Source organism: Ursus maritimus, unplaced genomic scaffold (assembly GCF_017311325.1).
Source record: "Ursus maritimus isolate PB19 unplaced genomic scaffold, ASM1731132v1 scaffold_10, whole genome shotgun sequence".
In the NCBI taxonomy this organism is placed as follows: domain Eukaryota; kingdom Metazoa; phylum Chordata; class Mammalia; order Carnivora; family Ursidae; genus Ursus; species Ursus maritimus.
Genome location: NW_024423344.1, coordinates 48,813,584 through 48,825,515, shown reverse-complemented (window position 1 = coordinate 48,825,515; position 11,932 = coordinate 48,813,584). Strand labels below are relative to the sequence as shown.

At 41.5% G+C, this 11,932-nt stretch overlaps 1 protein-coding gene across 1 annotated transcript in view; it reads left to right on the top strand.

Moving 5' to 3' along the window:
* The first annotated feature begins 10,922 nt into the window (after positions 1 to 10,922).
* Positions 10,923 to 11,932, top strand: part of COMMD6 (COMM domain containing 6) — a 25,691-nt gene continuing 24,681 nt past the window's right edge. Inside the window, exons 1-2 of the mRNA XM_040623598.1 lie at positions 10,923 to 10,944; positions 11,033 to 11,044. The gene's annotated coding sequence lies outside the window, so the exon portion shown is untranslated. The remainder of the gene's footprint in view (positions 10,945 to 11,032; positions 11,045 to 11,932) is intronic.

Here is an 11,932-nt window from a genome sequence, read left to right as displayed (position 1 = left end):
GGGGGGGGGGGGCGCGGTGCCATATACCTATTCAGTTACATCTGAAAAAAAATGTCAAGCTTCGATTATGAATCAGACTTTGCACTCACGGTAGAGAAGAGGTGGACAGAAGAATGAAAAATCAATCCTAATGAAGTGATACATACGTGATAGTGGTAGTATGAGGTGTAGAACTGCAGAGATGTGCAGCTAAAGGGGGGGAGGTGTGTCCAGAGGCTTCCAGCAGAAGGTGTACAGCTGTAGTGAACCCTTAAAATGTAGTAGACATTAGCCAGGCAGAGAAGATGCTCTGAAGAAGGGAAAGTGTGTATTGTGGCTGTGGAGCCAGAAAGATGGAAGTGCTGAGGTTAGAGGTGATGTTGGAGGGGTAAGAAGGGAAAAGCCCATCAAGATATCTGGGCTTCATTCTGAAAACAGCAGGGAACCACGTAAGGATTTTACACAGCATGTTCATCTCTCTCCTCCACTAGACTGTAAATCCCTTGAGGCCTACAGGAGTGTCTTTTTTAACTCTTCACATTGCTTCCGTAAAGCCTAGCCCAGGGTCTGATACATAGTAGATGTTTGATAAATACTTGGAGTGAATAGAATCATCAGATATGCTGAAACATAATTTGTTAATAATGTAGGATATTTGTAAGGGTGGAAGGATGAGAAAATTAAGGCAATAACCATGGAGATGGAGAGGTAGGCACAGATTAAAGAGAAACTGTTTTAAGGAGGTATCCCTTTGACGAGCAGGAATTGTCAATGATAACTCCAGAGATTTGACCTGGGGTCCAGGCCATATTGCTACTCCGCACCCAGTAGAGGACATTCCGGGAGAGGAGCATTTAGAAGTGAGAAAAAGATAATTTCATTATGCTGAGTTTCCCTTTCTTGAGGAATTTACAACTGGTCGCTGTTTTGACCTCCAAGGAATTTCCAATCCTTTGACTCCTTTCTCTCCTTATCTATCTGATAGATTGCTGTTATACCTACCCAAGAGTGACTTGGTAAATCTGAAATGTCCAGCTTATGATAAGCAACCATAGTTGCATAATACTGAGCTGTATGGCCAGGCTTTCAGTTGCATGCCAGGGGCTGCTTTTCAAATGACAGGCTGTCAGAAAATGGCCTTGCTCCAGAACCTTGAGGTTCTGCACTGTGATTCTCCTCTTAGGATTACCTAAGACTCCACATAGCATCCTTACAGACCGTGGACTTCTCTAGTACCATTGGATCTGCTGAGACATAGGGCCAAATAGCAAGCAGCTTGCATTTCAGCATGGACTTGCTGTAGAGCACTGTCTTGCTCAGGGACCCACTCAAACTGGCAGCCATCCATGTTGCCCAATAAATGTGTTGCAGCTATATTTTCAAGTGTGGCCTATGCTGCTCTCAAACAGCCAAAGAAGCCCAAGTCCTCTGCCTCTTCCTTATTAATAGGAATTGCAAGATGAAGTAAGTTATTCTTCACCTTAGAGAGGCTGTCCCAGTATGCCCCCAAACTTTCAGACTCATAAAAATATTATGTAATAGGCCCCTAATCTTTGTAGGATTTAACTTCCACACTCTGGCATGAATGTACCCATCATCATATTGAAGGCAGTCCTTTTCAAACTTGAATGTGTATACAAACATCTGGGGAATCTGAAATGCAGATTTTGATTCAGTAAGTCAGAGATGGAGCTCAAGATTCTGCATTATTGGCCCCAATTTTTTTAACACTCCCTTCGCCTACCTCTTTTGCCATATAACTTTGAAGTTTTTTACCGTTAAGGGGAAAAGCAGTGTTGATCCTCGTTTTTTCATGGATTCTGCGTTTTGAATTTGCCTACTTGTTAACATTATTTGTAACCCCCAAATTAATGCTCATGTCACTTCCACAGTCATTTGCAGACATGCACAGTGGCAAAAAGATTGAGTTCCCAGTTGAGGTTGAGCAGGCAATTTTCTGCCTTCTTGTTTCAGATCTCATACTAGAAAACAAGTGTCCTTTTTGCAATTTATTCAGTGCCACATTTTTTTGCAGTTTTGCACTTTTTGTTGATGATCTCAGTGTACAAATGTGCCAGGCTTTGTGCAGATGTTCTTTCCAGTGTTCCCAAACACAAGAAGGCTGTGATGTGTCTTATCCAGAAAATACGTGTATCAGATACAGTCCTCAAGCATGAGTTATGGTATTTTTGGCCAGAAGTTTAATGTTAATGATTCAACGATATATATTATATGAGGGCTCTCAAACAGAAACACATTACATGAGGTTATGTATTGATCTGTTGATGAAAATGTGATCAGAGGCTCATAGGAACCAAACCTGTATTTCCCCTGGGAACAATGGTTCTGTATTTAGTAATGCAGTATTCATGGTGACTTTATAGACCATACCTAGCACAAATAATGAGAATCAACTGTATATTTCCCCACTCCTTGACACTGAGTTCAGCCATGTGACTTGTTCTGGTCAATAAAGTAGGGCAGAAATGATGGTGTGCCTATTCCAAGTCTAGGCCTTAACAAGCTCGTGTTTCTGCTTGCTGTCTTGTTCTACCATCACCTTGAGAAGAATGTGCTTGGGCTAGCCTGCTGGTCCCAGACACACAGTAAAAGACACCTGGAGCACAGCAGAACCACCTCACCTGAGCCCAGGCTAGACTGGCCAACACCATTGCTAACCCCTGAGAATTGTAAGCTAAATAAATGTTTGCTTGTAGTATGATGTTGGGAATTTGTGTGTGTTGGGGAGGGGGTCATTAGTTTCTTTTTACATAGCAACAGCTAATTGCTATACCTGCCAAAACTTCAAATAATCAAATTAAAAGGAATAACTAGGTAATTGATACACTTGCCCCAAATTCTAAAAGCCAAAAAAAATGTGAAGTTTTACCCCCAGAAATTTAAATATGTATATGGTAATGCAACTTGAATTTGTTAATGAACTGTTTAACTATGTTAACTAAGTGAGATGTTATTTTAGCAATGAAGAAGTAATATATATTCAGATTTGATTCAACCTTTACTCTTAATAGAAACTTTGGCATTTCTCATATATTCGTTGGATCCTCCCCACAGTCAGTCAAATAGGCAGGTGAGATACAGATGTCACCATATTACAAACACGGTAGCTATGGCTTGGAGAGTGTAAGTTGTTTCCCAAGATTGCACAAGTGGCAGAATGGGACTTCAACCTAGAATTCCCACAGCAGATTTAGAATTCTTTTCTAAGCAGGAAAGAAGCAGGAGCAGTGAAGATGTTGACAAGCCTGGGAAGGGTACTTAGAAGATAAGCTGGGGATTGGAGGAAGCTAAAAAGTGTTGTTGCAACAGTAGGTGCCAGAATTCCTCTGAACTGTCTATTCAGAAAAAATTCTCACCATTGACAAACCACTTAGATTGGAGACTGAGCCCCAAGGACATCCAAGTCAGCAGGAGGACAAGCAACAGAAAATCATTATTACACCTCTCTTCATGAGAGAAGAGTGTGAGGAGGGTTTGAGAAGGCAGGAAAGGAAGGAGAGAGAGAGGATGAAAAGGAGGGGATTAAAAAAAAAAGGAGGTAAGTGAGGACCTTGAGAGAGGAGACTATAAGAGAAAAATCCTAGAACTTAGTGGATGTCAGGGTATCTCATTTTATTTTCATTGATGATGAATGAGTTTGGACATTTTTCAAGTTGTTATTGGCTATAACTTCACATCTTTTCACCTTTGATCCATCCTAAAATTATTTCTTAAAGCTTCTGTAGCATTTATTATCTATTCCTGTGCTTCCCAACATTTTCCCCCACGTGATACATGCAGATAAACAATATAATATAATCCATGCCCTTTTATTGACTTTAACACCAACAGATTGATTTTGATGGTTGTCAAAGAGTATCAAAGTTTATCACCATTTCCTACTTGACTAAACTCATAGTTTCATTTTCTCAGCCACTGATGAAAATTCAACAGCTTCTATTCAAAAACAGCAGGATGTTTCTGACAGAGTGATGTTTGATATCTTAACAAAAGTACTTGTGTCTCAAAACCTGCTCTCTCATTCTTGTAAATTTCTTTCTTATATTCTGAGGGATTTGGTAATTTATCCAACCTTAAACTGGAGTAAGATGCCTTTTTTTAAAAAAAGATTTTATTTATTTATTCGACAGAGATAGAGACAGCCAGCGAGAGAGGACACAAGCAGGGGGAGTGGGAGAGGAAGAAGCAGGCTCATAGCAGAGGAGCCTGATGTGGGGCTCGATCCCATAATGCCGGGATCACACCCTGAGCCAAAGGCAGACGCTTAACCGCTGTGCCACCCAGGCACCCCGCTTTTTTGTTTTATCTGCTCAAAGCTATCCACTTTTTAAAGGAACTATAGATTATTTGGTTGTTTTGTGAGAAAAAATGGATTTTTCGTCATTACTCCAATAACCCATATTTGCCCTACTGATGCAAGTTTACACCCACTGTTCTATTTCCATGCCTAGTAACTTTTTGTTATGCCAAAAAAAGTATCATCTTTTTAAAGACATTTTAAGGGGCAGTTAAACATAGTATACAAACAATACCCCTAAATCAATAGAAGTGTTGATCAGCTATAACCAAGTTCATGCATGCACTTGAAAAAACAATTGAGTCACAACTCTGCCTGGCTACCTGTCACGCTAAGAAGCCATTGGATGCAATGTGCAAGGGCAATTGCTGAGATGTTAAATGTGAAAAAAAAAAAAATCTAACAATGGTAGTTATTGTTATGCAGTATTTGTAGAAACCTGACAATCAGATAAGGTTGTCATCACAGTGTTAATCAGCTAAGGGGATCTTCCAGGCTCAGGCCTACCCAGTTTTCCCTAGAGCTATGAGGATCGATTTCTCTATACACCTGTAAGTCATTCGTGGTGCACCACCATGACTGCTCACTATCTTAAACTATTTATCTTAATAGGAATATGTCTAGCTGTTTTCCTACTGTATGTGTGTGTATCCTGTTATCATCTGCTTTGAGCCTGCATTGCGTTGCCAAACCACCATCCCAAAACACAGGCTTTTTGCAATACTTAAGATCATATCCAGGGCGCCTGGGTGGCTCAGTCCCTTGGGCATCTGCCTTCAGCTCAGATCATGATCCCAGGGTCCCTGCCAGTGGGGAGTCTGCCTCTCCCTCTCCCATTGCGCCCTTCCCTTCTCTCTCTCTCTCTCTCTCTCTCTCTCGCTCTGTCTCCCTCTCTGAAATAGATATCTTTTTTTAAAAAAAGAAAAGAACATATCCAAACCTTACATAATTTGGCCTCATCTGCCTGTCCGATGGCTTAATAATTCTCCCCACTTGATCAAAAGTCATGACTACCATAATCTAGCCATGCTTCTATAAGCCAGACATTTAACCTACTTAGGTCTCATTTTAAATAAGGGACTCTGTAAGGTCTCTTTAAGCCAAAAGTTGAAACCTGTGTCTTGCAGGTTTCAGATATATGCACGAATTGGCCAGGTGAAATGAAAAGAAGAATTTGGGGACAGTGACAAACTGTAACACCTAAAACCTATCTAATACATTCTGACTCAGTTTTCAACATAGTTCATTTTGATTTCTTTGTTTGGTTTTAAATATGTGGGTAGGCCAGGTTTGGCCCAAAGGCTAAGAATTTGTGTAATCTGTTTTAAGCTCTAAAACCAAATATGAGTCTAGGATCAATGATCATGGTTTATTCCCAGTTCTGCATCTTTGCTTATGTTGCCCATTCATTATTACTGCTATCTCCTACTGCCCCCACCCCTGCACCAAAACACACGGACAAACCCACACACAGTCAGTCGTATTCTTGAATAGCCTGGAGTACAAGTAGAACATTCAGTTAGCACAAGGCAGCTGAGAAGGATTTCAGCACGTACTCTGGGAGTTCTGAATCCCTCTGGAGTTCCCTGAAATTAGACTGCAGACTGTAAATTAAAAACAGAGTTTGATGTTGCTGAACATTCTTGAACTTCAGTTTTCTTCTTTTTAACATTTATTTATTTATTTGAGACAGAGAGAGAGAGCAGGGGCCGGGGGAGAGGAGCAGGGGGAGAGAGAGAGGGAGAATCCCAAGCAGACTCCCCCTGAATGCAGAGCCCAGCGTGGGGCTCCCTCTCACAACCCTGAGGTCATGACCTGAACCGAAATCAAGAGTCGGACCCTCAACCGACTGAACCACCCAGACGCCTCTTGAACTTTAGTTTTCTCATCTTTAAAATGGAGACAATGTATGACAAAGACCACTAATAGACTTCTTTTGAGGATTGACTATCTTGCTGGTTATAATAAGAACCAGTATTTATTGAGTGCTTACCATGTTCAGGAACTTTGCTATGTGCTATACATATGTGATCTCATTTAATCTTTAGTAAAGAACCTTCTAAGTCAAATATGAATAGCCTCATTTTTACAGGTTAGAAAGGTGTTGTTCAGGAAGGCCCCCCTTTACTAAAATCACACAGATGAGTGGTAGAAGACAGACTTAGATTTGGGTCTATGTGACTCTAAAGCCTGTAGCACTGTCATAGGTTCCTATCGCTGCTGGAACAAATTACCACAAACACTGTGGCTTAAAGCAACAGAAATTTGTTATCTTATAGTCTGAAGGTCGGAAGCCCAAAATAGGTCTTACTGGGTTAAATCAAGGTGTTAGTGGGTCTGTGCTCTTGTACGAGAGAATCCACGTCCGTTCCTTTTCCAGCTTCTAAAAGCTGCTGTCTTCCTTGGCTCTCATCCTCTACCACTGACACTTTCTCTCTGACTCTGACTCCTCTGTCACCATCTTCCACATATCAGGACCCTTGTGATTACATTGGGCGCACCTCAGTAATCCAGGAACATCTTCTTATTTTAAGATTCTGGGATTAGCAAACTTAATTCCGTCTGTAAATTTAATCTTTCCTTGCTATGTAACATACTATATTCATAAATTCTGGGGTTTGGGAAGTGAATATTTGTTAAATTAATTAAACAAAGAGGCCATTTGACTGGGATGGCTCCAATGCTGTCATGGCCTCTGTAAAGCAAACCACAATCTATGCCTGAGAATGCCTCAAGTTTACAAGGTCAGAACCCTAGGACAATAAAATCACAACAGCCAACTAGGCTTTAAGCCATAGCCAATCAGTATCTTCCTTACTTTGTTTCCACCATTTTTCTATGAAATCTCTTCTTGAGCTCCTGCCAGTGGCCTGTTCCTAACCACTTCTGGTTTGGTACTGCCTAATAGGAATCGATTTTTTGTTCAAATAAATTCTTAAAATTTTAAACAGGCCTTAGTTTATCTTTTAACACATCTTTGGGGGGGCCATTATTCTGTCTACCACATCCACTGATGGTATAGAATAGTATAGTAGAGTGTTAGTAAATGTATTTAGTGGATATCTATTGTTTTTGTTTCTTCAGTATCTTTTCATCTAAGTTTTGTTGCATCACCCTCACCTCTGTTTCCTATAGGGTACTTCTTCTTATCCTTTTTGTTGCTAGTGACTCTGTCAATTACACAGTTCTATCCCTCATGGCCACAATGGGGTGCAGAGGTAAAAAAATAGTAATGGATCACCCTAGACCCAGTATTGGTCCAAGGGGTGAGCATATGACCCAAATAGGCAAATCAGAGTCCTTAAGAATGGAGGTGGATGGGGTATATGGGTGGCTCAGTTGGTTAAGTTTCTGACTCTTGGTTTTGGCTCAGGTCATGATCCCAGGGTCGTGAGATCGAGACCAGTGTGGGGCTCTGCGTGTTGGAGATCCTTCCCCCACATTTTCCCTCCCCCTCTGTGCTCCCCACGTACCCCCCCAAGCAAATGCACAGGTGCATGCTCTCTCTCTAAAATAAAATAAATAAATAAAATCTTAAAAAAAAGAATTGCAATGGAAGAGCAGCTTCCTCTTTCCTTGTGGATCACGAGCCACAGGCTATGACCTCAGCAATGCTAGTGGTCATATATCTATGGGCAGATACCCTCTTCTACAGTATATGGAGAAACGTAAGAGAATAAGCCTGCAGACAAACTGAACATCAGACCACAGTTGAAAAACAGAGATTGGGCCCTTTTGCTATTAAAATCTCACAATTCTGTGAAATTCCTGCAGTTGGCTCCACCCCTACATTTCAGAAGCCACCCCTGTGAGAGGATGATTTTGGTATTTTTCTCAGGGTAATTTGAGCTGGGTTAATATCACTTGGCACAGAAGAGCCTTAAAATATAAGTTTAGATTGAAGTACTACTTGCTTCATGTGTGTCACTTTTGTTTTCTCCATTACAGTGTAACTCTTGTGAGGTCAGAGTTTGTGCCATAGTTTTGGGGACATACTCCTACACATCTGTCAGTGCTAGTTTTGTGTGTTTGTTTGTTTGTTTGTTTGTTTAAGAGCTCCAAAAAATGTTTTATTTATATGTCCTACTTACATGTAATCACAAAAATAAATATAAAACAGAAGTTATGCCTATACATCTTTAATTTTAGCATTTTTGACTCCATTAATAAAATTTGTGTTTTCCAAGTCTGATAAGCTTGCATAAATTCTGATCTTTAATAAGATGAAGGTCTTAAAAATAAACAGTTGATTATATGTGCTGGTAAAGTGTCAGGAGCACAAGAACAAGATTAACAATTGGCAGAGATTGGCCTAATCATTATTGACGTATTACTCTCCCCAAATTTTTCAATAGATTTTTTGAAAAGGGGCACTACTGTCTAAAAAAAAAAAAAATCCAGTTTTAAAAGGAATGCATGAAAGGGGGCCCTGGGTGGCTCAGTCGGTGAAGCATCTGCCTTCGGCTCAGGTTATGATCCCAGGGTCCTGGGATTGAGCCCTGCATCAGGCTCCCTGCTCAGCGGGGAGCCTGCTTCTCCTTTTCCCACTCCCCCCTGCTTGTGCATGCTCTCTCTCTCTCTGTCAAAGAAATAAGTTTTTAAAATCTTTAATAAAATGAAAGGAATGCAGGAAAAATAAAGAAAAACAAATTAACTTTTTAATATATGTCATCTTTTCACTTTTTGGAAACATTTTTATGTAAATAAGGTGTGTGTGTGTGTGTGTGTGTGTGTGTGTGTGTGTGTGTATGCAGCCCTCCATGGAGCATAATCCTGCCACAGAACATAATCTGATGGCAACCAAGAGCTTCAGAGAAATACCCCCTGACAAATGGAATTGACATACCAGTGGGATGCATCACAGAGTTCTGTCTTTCCAGACTTTCTTTACTAGGAAAGAAATCACTGGATTAATTCAGCGACTATGTTCCCAAGCCAGTTAGTACTTTAAATTATGTCCAATAACCTTGAGTCAGTGGCTTTTTGGCGGATTCTCACTGTTACATGCCAGGCATGATTCTAGAGGTTTTACACGCATTATCCAATGTAATTCTCCAACAATCCTATGACGTTGTTTGCAGTAGGCAGAATTTCAAAGATGCTCCTCCCCACAAGAGTCTCATCCACTGATTATTCAATCAAGTACTAATCTGGGTATTTCTCTGAAATTATTTTGCAGATATAATTAAGATTATGGACTTTAAGATGTAGAGGTTATCCTGCATTATCTGAGTATGCTCAATATAATGATTTGAGACCTTAAGAACGGAACTTTCTCAAGCTGGAGTCAGAGATTGGTGAAAGAAGACAGCAGAGGAGAGATGATGCAGAAGGGGAGGTCAGAGTGATTCAAAGTTTGAGGAGGGCTTGACCTGCTATTAATGGCTTTGAAGATGAAGAGGGCCACAAGCCAAGAAATGCTGATGTCCTCTAGACACAGAGAGCCCCACATCCAAAAGCCAGCAAGGAAGTGGGACCTGCACAGAACTGAGTTCTAGGAACAGATGGAAAACAGATCCTCCCCCAGAGCCTCCAGTGAAGAACCAACGCAGTCCCAAGGACACTTCACCAGTACAGTTCTAGATTTGAAGAGACTGAGCAGAAACGATAACTAAATTCATGGGGTAGTTCTTGATTAGGTTCTGGGGGTGGGTAAGCTAGGAAACAGTTTTAAAGAATATTGTTGAGACCACTGGGGAAATTCGAATTTGGTCCACGTGTCAGATCACAGTATTTTGCCAATGTTAAATCTTCTGAGTGTCGTAGCAGTATGTGATAACTTAGGAAATGCCCTTGTTTGTAGGCGCTATATGCTCAAGTATTTAGAGATGAAGTGCCGTCATTACCGTATATGTAGCAAGAGGTAAAGCAAATGGGTAAAATGTTAAGTTGATGAATCTAGATAAAAGGCACACGGATGTTCATTGAACTACTTTTGCAATTTTTCTCCAAAAAAATTCAAGTTTTTCAAAATAAAAAGTTGGCGAGAAAAAAATCGCTTTAACTCTGCAGAATGGATGTGAGACGCGTAGGGGAAAAGAAGAAGACCAGATGAGAATGCATCCCAGTACTCAAACGAGAGTTGGAGTAGGTCAGTGGCAGCGTGATAAAGAAAAACATCCCCACCCCACCCGCGGCTAGGCCAGTGAAGTAAATCCGAGTAACAAAAGCTAATCATATATCTATAGCTTCCATTGGCACCTCCCTGCCCAACAACTTCTCCAGCAAAAGGGGTGTGGTCCTCCAGCTGTTTTTAAACTTGGTGGGGCCGCCAGTTTGCGCGCGCGCAGAAAGCGGGGGGGGGGGGGGAACGGGGCAGAATGGAAGAGTCCACGTGTACACGTCAGCAGGGGGAGAAGGCATCCTGAAGTTAATCTGTCCTTCCCTTCACAAGGTATCTCCAAAATCTTCGGACCCTCTTCCCACATAAATGGCGGTTGCTGAGTATCTCCTTGAAATTGATGTTTAATTGACACTGATGGTGAGTTACACAAATATATTTGTTTCCTCTCCCCCCACTTCTGCGTGCGGCAGGCCGCAAGGGGCGGGAGGAGGAAGCGGAAGCGTTGGCGGCCAGGCGGTGGTCGGAGCTCCGGACTGTTGGAATGGAGGGCTGCAGCGAGCCGCGACTGGATGCTAAGTCCGAGGTAAGCCCTGGCCTGAGAGGATCCGGGCAGCGGGACTCTGGAGCTAAAGAGATCTTTTTCTAAACTGTGTTTTCTGCCTTCATTTCAGGTCACCAACCAGGTGAGTGAATGGCCGCCCCGCCCTCAGCCAGCGTCAGCTGGGCAAGGGGCGGGCGGTAGCACCTGGCCCGCCCCTTGCCTCTACCAGCCCGGGGACGATGCCACCGTGAGCCTTTCCCAGCTGTCTCCCCAGTCCAAGGCCTGTGTCTGCGAGTCTGTGACTTTCAGCCCGCCTCCATGCATTGCTCCTTCCACTTTGCACCTGACACAGTAGCTGCTGCCATTGTAATTTAAGCTTCTCCACCCACTGCAGCCCAAAGAGTACAGAGCAATTCTTGTTCTTGGTGACCGTTTGTTCAAAGCTAGGTACACAGTATTTTAGAATGTGATATATAGAGAGAAGAAATTGTTAAAATCTACAAAGATAGCACTGCAAACATTTTCTTAGATTTTAAAAAAGTTATTTTGAAGATGGAAAGTATAACTCTAACCTTTCAATGTCTACGTTTTTTTATGCCAGAAAAAAGAATTTGAATTTTTAAGTATATCTTATGCCTCTTTGTTCTAAGTGTTCCTGTCCTGTTTCAGATAATAACTTATTTCTAGGCAAACAACTTAATAACACATTTCCCAGAAGAAGAGTATGAAAAATAGAGCATTTTAGGTCAGGAGTTTCCTAGGCCCAAACAAAATATAAGAAAGGACCAAGGTAAGAAATAACGGGAGTACAGTGACAGAGAGATGTCCATTGGCTGCTGTCTGTCAACTGTCCCCAGCTGCTTTTGCTTCTGAGGATTCCTGGGAGGTAGGGGGAACTCAGAAAGATTAATCAACCCCCTTATCTGGCTTTGCTCAGAGTTACTGAGTTAGTGCACTTTGATTCAATCTCTCATAAATCATTTTATCTATTCACTTAAACTAAATCATATGTTTATTTAAGTAAGATGTC